Genomic DNA, 8497 nt, shown 5'->3' on the forward strand with positions numbered 1-8497 from the left:
GTTCGTGTAAAAATGGATATTATAAGCATTTATAGTATCTATATTTATTTTTAAAGACAAATTTTACTGTCAGTTAAAAAAAAAAACAATCAATTTTAAACCATTGTTTTAAGCTACTGCTAGCGTCCAAGTTTTTAACAGGTAAAAAATAGATTCCGGTGAGGATATAATTGTTAATGCTTTTGATTTTTTGCTTATCTGATTTATTCACATCTTACAGGTTTACAGAGGAATCAAGAAAATTCAGATGTCAAACACGCGCAGCGAAATCTGGCAACTGTCCCAAGGATACAGCATTTCCAGATGTGGAAAATGGAATCACTGGTAGCACTACCTGAACCATCATCCATGCCGGATTAGACCATGGTTATAGCCTTATAGTTATAGGTTCCGGTCAGTATGATTTTACAGTTCATTCGCGCCGTTTGTTTGTCAGTGGCAACGCGCTATATTGCTGGAGTAAGTATAATTTTTTACCGCTTGGTCGATTAAAGTTAGGCTGGAGCTACCCAACGGCTTTGTAGTCGTTTCGAGATCATAGAAGTAAAGTTATGTATGGAGATTCTTACCCGTATGTAGTCTAGGGTAAGATTTTCGGTATTGACTAGTAGAGCGGTTGATTTACCATTTTTCAGTGATCGAATTGTACAGACCATTCAGAAGCAGAATTTCTAGTAATTGCATGTTAAAGAGTGACGATTAAACTGCAAAGTAGGCTGTCATTTGTTTCAGTAAGTCACGGCAAAGTGCTGGTAGGTTAGGCATAAGAGACTATTCTAATCCTACATTCTCCCCCCCTCCCCCCACGCAACAGGTTAGGGTAGTCTTAGAATAAATAGTGGATGTGCCTATGATTCCAAGCCACTGTGGCAGATGATAGCCACAAGAATATAACCTAACCGAATGTACCATAACTGGGTGCTGTTATACCCAAGTCACTTGTCTTTGCTAACACCCCCAGGTCTCCTCCTTTTCTTAGCTTAAAAATTGTGCCAGTAGGCAAGTACTAACAGGAGTATATCAAAGTAAGCTAGAGCACACCATTCTTTCTAACTGTGAGGCTGTTATGCATCTTTTAAAACTGCCCCAAAATTTACAGAGTATTTCTTTCATTTGACTAGTGCAAAGTCAACAGTACTTGAATATGAACATTTCTTTGAAATTCCCTAAGAACAGATGTTAACTGTGTTGAGGTATACCCCGTACATGAGCATATGTGATAGAATTGATACTAGGCAGTACATTAAATAAATATGGATTTTTTTGTCAAAGGCTGAGTGGCTTACTTATAAGTTAGATTTTAACTATAAAACATGACCATGTGCTGGAGTTAATGATTTTCCAGTGGTTTAGGGTTGGATTTGAATGTTTGACATTAATTTCAGCAGCAAATTAGTGCTGTAGTTTTGGAGATAATGGAACCCCTTTCTGTCCAACCTTTATGGAAGACCACAGTGGGAACCAGGATTTTTGAGTTGGGGAAAATGTAAATTAAGTGAAATGCAAGGGCTGTAACCTAACTTGGGCTATCGGTTTGTTAACCGCTTCCCCACACCTAACCTAATGTACTGTAAAGTAACAAGGGTGCAACTTAACCTACTGGCATAAGATCCTTAACTGGCCAAGGTGCAAAGCCCCACTTAAGCTAGCTTAGTATGTAGTGCCACGTAGGTAGTGGGGTAACGTTTCTTTTCTTAGCAACATTCCCTTCAGGGTGTGACGTCACAGCCTACATGGGTTAGGGTAGAAGAGACTTTTTAGCCTTGGCAGGCAACTCTTTAGGGAGAAGGGCACTCCAAAATCAAACCAGTGGGTGGAAGGGACCCTTTAGCCTTTATAGGTAACCCTTCTAAGAGAAGTTTACTTTGAATTCAGACCTTGTTCTCCAACCTTGGACTGTGCCATAGGCATTGTACCCTGGCCTTCCATGGTCTTGGGTTTGATTTCCATGTGAGGGTACAATCAGACATTTATTCTCTTTTTTGTTCACTTTTCTGTTTTTTCGAAAAGTGTGTAGGACAGGCTGATGAGAAAGCAAAAGTTGCTTGGTGGATTATCGGGGAAGTGCCTTCATCTTTACCTAATCTATTTGTACTGAGCATTTTATTTCTAAATCCATCCTGACTGACCTCCCCCAGTTATGGCAAACCTGCCGGATTCATTTGTCTTGCAAGATGTGCCGGCCCCAGCTTGTTGACCAGTTGCTTCCAGCACTTTTTTCAATGACATATGGACATTTTTATATGTACTTTTAGCAGAATTTTTGTAAATTTAATGTAAATACTGTTGCTGTTAATGGCATTGTTGTTTATTATGTTGATTTCTACAGTATTACTGATATGAGTCTATTTATTAGTTTTGATACTGATTTTAATTTTAGTTCTTTCGGGAGACATTGAGCTGAACCCTGGGGCTGTTATTCATTACAGTAAGACGGTAAGAAAAATTACAGATTACTTTACTCAAATATTCAGGGCTTAAGTGCAATTTTTTTCATCTCTAGAGTTGTGCCCGTTACTACAACTTGATGTTTTTATCTGAGATTCTTGTAAATAGTAACAAGTCAAAGGTTGAGTTTTTAATCCCTGGGTTTGGTGGTCCTGACTTTATCATCGTCACATCCCACTTGCTCAAGTTATGTCTGTATAAAATAAGTCTGGACGACCTATTTATTGTCAGAAAAATTTGGAGTGTAGTTGCCATGAAGTTCTTTGTTTTAAAATTTTCAGTAAATTCTACAATGCATAATATTTGCTGTTTACCCCAATCCAAGTATCGACTATTCTATATATGACTGTCTCTTGGAGAGGATTCAAAAGCTTCATTCACTATTTGTGGAGACTGTAATGCAAAGCACAGATCAACATGGTTGGTCTGCTCTTGAGTTTTGTTTATCCTCCGAGCCAATTGAGGAACCCACCCACATTTCTGATAATCGATTAGACCTCATATTCACAGATGTTCCAGCTATTGTCAAGTCCAAGGTCTGTGAATATATAGGCACCTCTGATCATTGCGTCGAGATGGACATATCTGTCAATCAGCATATTCCTAATGCCACTATTGGAAAAACGGTCTGGCTAAAACCAGAGCCAATTTGGATTGCATTATTGAAGCTTGTCAGGCACTTAATATTTCAGATGCTATATTAGATCCTGATCCCAAGAAGTTAAATGAAATGCTGATGGCTATTTTAATAAGATATGTCCCTAGAAAGGTCATCAAACTTAGGTCAAATGACCAGCCATGGTCTGATATGTGAAGATGAGCCTACCATGACAGACCAAATAAAATGCATGAAGATGAAATCTTTCAAATGAAAACTGCACCATTTTTTGTCTCGGCGTACTGCAAATAACATACAGCCAAGAGAAATTACAGTAATTCCTTGAAGATGAAACTTGCAGGAATTACTCAGCCTCATCTGTGGTGGACCAAATTGGCGTCGTCTATCTCTGGGTCAGGCTCGTCCTTCATTCCACCACTATTAACAGATGATGGTAGGAAAAAGGTTGAACTACTTCATCGAGCTTTTGAAGCTAAGCAGTCGACAGAGGATGTCCCTCATCATGAATCTATCCTTACAAAATTTGCATATCGCTCCAGGGATGTTAAGAAAATTCTGGGTAATCTTGATAGGTGGGGTGGAGAAGGTTTTGATGGTTTCTTCCCTTTGTTTGTAAAGAAAGTTTTTAGTGTGTTGTCTCCCAAGATAAGTAGCTTCTATAGATTTTTATGTTGACGTAGTATCTTTGCGAATGAGCGCAAGCTTAGTAATACAGTGTCTGTTCCAAAGAGTGATATATCTGCAGACTGCAGTAACTACAGGCCAATTTCTATTCTCCTTGTGCTTTCCAAAGTTGCTGAAAAACTTATTTTTAAGGCACTGTGCAAGTATGTAGAATCTAAAGGATGATTAGCTGGTAGTCACTATGCATATAGGAAGTATATCGTTAGGTACCTGTGATGCTCTTTCAGACATGACACGCCATTTGCAAGGGAACCTTGAGAGGAGTTATGAGTGCAGAGTAATTCAAAAAGATTTTAGTTTTGCTCTTAATTTAGTAAATCACAAGGGACTTATAAACTTAATCTTGGAGTGGGTGGATAAGTTTTAGGATTACTTCAAGATTTCCTTACAGGTAGGCAGCAGCGAGTTGCTGTGGACGGGATCTTTAGTGAACCAAGACGTATTGTGTCTGGAGTTCAACAGGGTTAACGTTCTTGGTCAACTGTTATTTTTAGTGTATACAAGTCATATGGTTGTTGGCCTGGAAAACAAGATTGTTCAGTATACCTATGATGCAACACTTGTGGGTGTAGTAACGACTCCACTTATGAGAAATGAAGCTGTCCTCAGCCTCAGTCGGGACATGGACCGGATCAGTGATTGTGGGGTTGGTGAGGTATTAGGCTGAACTCCAGTAAAACAAAAACACTATTAATTAGCAGATCTCGTACAGATTTCCCACCCCATCCTACCCCTCATGTGGATAGAATTCTGCTGAATGAGTCTGAAGCTTTAACTATTCTAGGTGTAACTTTTGACTCGCATCTAACTTTTGAGGAACACCTGATGAAAGTTTCAGCAAACGCCGCACGAAAGTTTGGTGTTGTTCGTAAGGAGTTATATATTTATAACAGTGATAAAATCACTGCAACCTATTTTAGGTCGTTTTTGCTTCCTTGCTTCTGCCAGAGATTTATCTCTTTTTAGATAGTGGTTCGTGGTGGTAGGTGTTTCCTAATATCAGCAGTTATGACTTGGACCACTGACAGATGGTCTCTTGTTTGTCACTTTTTCATAAGTTGTATTTCAGTAGAGATCTTTCACATTCACAATTGATCCCTGATCCCCATTTCCTGCCGAGAGCAACCAGATTCGCTGAACAGCAGCACCAATATGTAGTAAATGTGCCTCGCTGTCGAACTTTAAAGTTCCAGAGGTCCTTAATTCCTCACACCGTTGGACTGTGGAGAATAACAGTAATGGTATGATAAGAATTATTCTGTTTTTTGTTCCATTTCTAATGATGGCATTGGTTATTATATTGTTTGATCCTATTTCATTGGTCTCATTCTACTTCCATCCCTTTTCTCACTGCAATCTATTATTTCTGCCTGTATTATCATTAGCTTTTGCTGTTGGTGGTCGTCGTCCTACCACCACCTGTGGCTTTTTTTTTTTTATTAGGTGTTGTCTTAATCTAAACGAATGTCATTTTATTACCCTTATTGACTCATAATTTTCTTGTCATATCAGCTATCGCTGGCTCACATCTTTTCCCCTTCCTTTCAACCACCCTCCCAGCCATTCATGATGAGTGACGTTGTCAGCATTTTTTCTGCTGCATGTTGGTGCTTTAAGCGTGGTGCGTGAGAGGGTGTGCTTTTTAAGTTTAGTGGTGTTAAGTCATAGCTTTCTTAGCTGTTTTGGCAGATCAAGGGGCTGCTTTATACACTTGGGGTGTTTTTTCTTCAATTTCTCTGTTGCCTTGCAGTGCCTCAGGACTGGCATGACAAAATCTAGAGCCACCTTCTTTGCCTCTTCTCTGAGGTTCTGGGTGCTAGAGTGCAGCTTGGTAGTCAAACACCATTTTGAACCCGTAGTTTTGTTTTACTTTTCACTCAGTACAGCCGGTCAGTGGATGGAGAGTGGGAGAATTCCATTTACGAAGGGATGCGGTTTTTATAGCAAGGAAAAATACAAATTTTGTAAAAATTTGTCATTTTCTTTTGATATTCAAGTCTTCTGACACATCTTGGTTTTAATCTTCAAGACATTACTTAATACCAAAAAGCGTCGCGTATTTGTTGACTCTCGCTAGCTGTAAAATAAAAAAGATAAAAAAAACTTAACTGATCGTACTTTCCAAGTACAGTAGATGATTTTCTTCACTGCAGACAAACAAAATTGCTAGACATTTTTCTTACTAGCACATTGATTATCCCAGCAGTTAATAGCATTATAAAATAGTAGTTACCTGCTTGGGTTAAGGATACAGGTAATGACTATACCTGTCTGTTTAGACAAATTTGCTATATTTTACACATCAAATGACGCTAATTTGACTATGTAACTAAAATTGACACTGGCTTCTCCAGTAAGATTTCAGATAATCCCTGTTCAGGGTCACTGGTTTTAATGAGTTAGGCGTTTCTATCTTGTTCTCCCTTCGGCATATCCTTTGTCACTCGTGTCTTCTCAAATACAATCTATCTTATTCAAGCCACATCTTGCCCTTCGTGTCCCTAGCTTTTCCATTCCCATAAATTCTCTTGTATCTTGTAACTCTCATCTCCCACATCAGGTGCCCAAACCATCTGGGATTTCTTTGACACTTCAGGGATTTTTGTAGCTCCCCTGGTGTATTCAGTGCTTATCCTGTATGTTCTCGTCACTTCACTCAATCCAATGAACATCCGTATTTCTTCCACTCCATTTCCAGCCCATATAACGGCGCTGGTCTTGGCATCACTTAAGGTACCTTGCCCTTCACTGAAGGTCAATAGAATTCTCTTGGTCTGAATGCTGACGGTGATAGACTTGATTGAAAAATCAACGCGACAAGTAATGAAGGAAGACGCACGCATATGTGAATGAGGTAGAGACCTTGAAGTTTACGTAGTTAATATTTTATCATAGGGCCTGATTTTTAATGTACTGTACTAGTTGGTATCTAATCCAAAATGTGCTGTAAATTAAACAAGAAACGCACAAAGTTTCATTAACATTAAAAATTAAAGCTGTACTTCGAAATTTTGTTTTATGTAGTACAGAACTTTTGCACTAACCCTGTTTTTTTTTTTCAGATGCTGTGGGGAAAAAAAGTGCTGTATACGATATAGATGTTCTTACTGGAATTTTAGAAGTGAGATCGATCGATATTGTGTGAGGGGTGACACTTTTTTTCGAATGTAAGTTTATTTTTTTAATCGATTGACACATTGTTAACGAAACTAGTATTCAGTATCTCTCTCTCTCTCTACTAGTATTCAGTTATTGGTGTTTTTTTGTTTGGCATTTTTTTATTTAGTAAATTTTAAAGTTAATTTTTTAATTTATATATTTTTGTTTCATTTAAAATTTATTTTTTTAAATGTATTTGTTATGCTGTTAAATTATGCAAGTTTTCTTACTGTGTAGGTCCCTTTCTTATTACTAGGTATGGTATCCCATTGACATGTTGACATATTGGACCTTGGACTAGCCTACTTGTGGGTTTTTGTTCAAGCTTTAAATACTTAAAAGGTGAGGGTAAGTTACCCTCCCCCCCGCCCCTCTCGCTCTCATTCATTCGAGCAAGCCATTAGCATGTATCCTGTTCAAAATACAAATTTGTCCTTACCAAGATACTTGTTTAGAATTTTTTAATGAAGATTTAACTTAGTATATATTTGAAATTCATTTCAGCGTTATAAATATTCAATGTACTCTTGTAAATAGGATAGATTTAATATAGGAATATTGATTTGGAAATAATATCGTTAGAGTATTTTAATGCAATTTTAATCTTTATTTGCATGATTTTGAAGTTTTAGCGCAGAATAGCTTCCTAAGATATGTGGCATATTTGGGTATCCGTTGAGAGAGCTCAGCATATAAAAATATAGTTTGTGAACAAATGTGTACATCCTCTCCCCTTTATATTAGAGATTATTTAATCCCTTTCTCTACATCGAATGGATTAAATGCATACATGAAGTTTGAGATTCTCTCCATCGAATAGATTAAATGCATACTTGGAAACTCCCATGTGTTTGTATGACGTTCAGCAAAAGATGAGGGTTCCTTTCGAATTGACTGACTCTGCTGCTTGCTTGAAGCTTTTGTAAGTTTTATTGTGCATCATTTAATGATAATGTTTTATAAAAGTTTAAGAAACATAGTGTTAGTTGAATGACATTAATGTTTAAACATTAAGTGGCATAGTGAAGTTGAAGTTGCTACTACGAAGAAACCTAAAGTATTTCTCTTAATCCAAGGCCGTTAATAAAAATAATCTGGCGTAGACAAATGGTATGGCATAAATTTTTTTTTTTTTTTGTTGCTTGTCATTATCAAAGTGGTAGGGTCTATATGTTTTGCATAATTGTTTTCACCTTGTCTCTTTGGCATGGGGCCATGTATATTGTTGCATATAGGGGGTGGTGTACACTTTGATAATAGGGAATCTCTTATTTTTCAGGTGCAGTTTGTGAGAAGGCGGCTGCGAAGAAACATTGTGATCATTGCCGGTAAATCCAGGGCAGCTAAAAATGTGTATGTAATACTGGATACACCCAACTTTTATCGATTTTTTTCCATGGTGTCTAACGGAGGGGAAAAGACATTGTTTCCTTGGTGATAAACAGTATTAATGTTTCATACATTTGATATAAAACATCATAATAACACATACATTTTATTATGTATTGAATATTGAATAAATTATTCAACAGATATGAGGAAGAAACATCACAACGACAACTAAAGTTTCAAGGAAATATATATAAA

The 8497-nt window shown here is 37.4% G+C and overlaps 1 long non-coding RNA gene across 1 annotated transcript; it reads left to right on the forward strand.

Annotated features, from left to right (window-relative positions):
• Positions 1 to 321: 321 nt before the first annotated feature.
• LOC136847384 (uncharacterized) lies at positions 322 to 8327 on the forward strand. The gene is made up of 3 exons (XR_010855716.1): positions 322 to 459; positions 6814 to 6918; positions 8190 to 8327. It is a non-coding gene; the product is annotated as an uncharacterized lncRNA (long non-coding RNA).
• Positions 8328 to 8497: the final 170 nt, after the last annotated feature.

This window comes from Macrobrachium rosenbergii, chromosome 16 (assembly GCF_040412425.1).
Source record: "Macrobrachium rosenbergii isolate ZJJX-2024 chromosome 16, ASM4041242v1, whole genome shotgun sequence".
NCBI lineage: Eukaryota > Metazoa > Arthropoda > Malacostraca > Decapoda > Palaemonidae > Macrobrachium > Macrobrachium rosenbergii.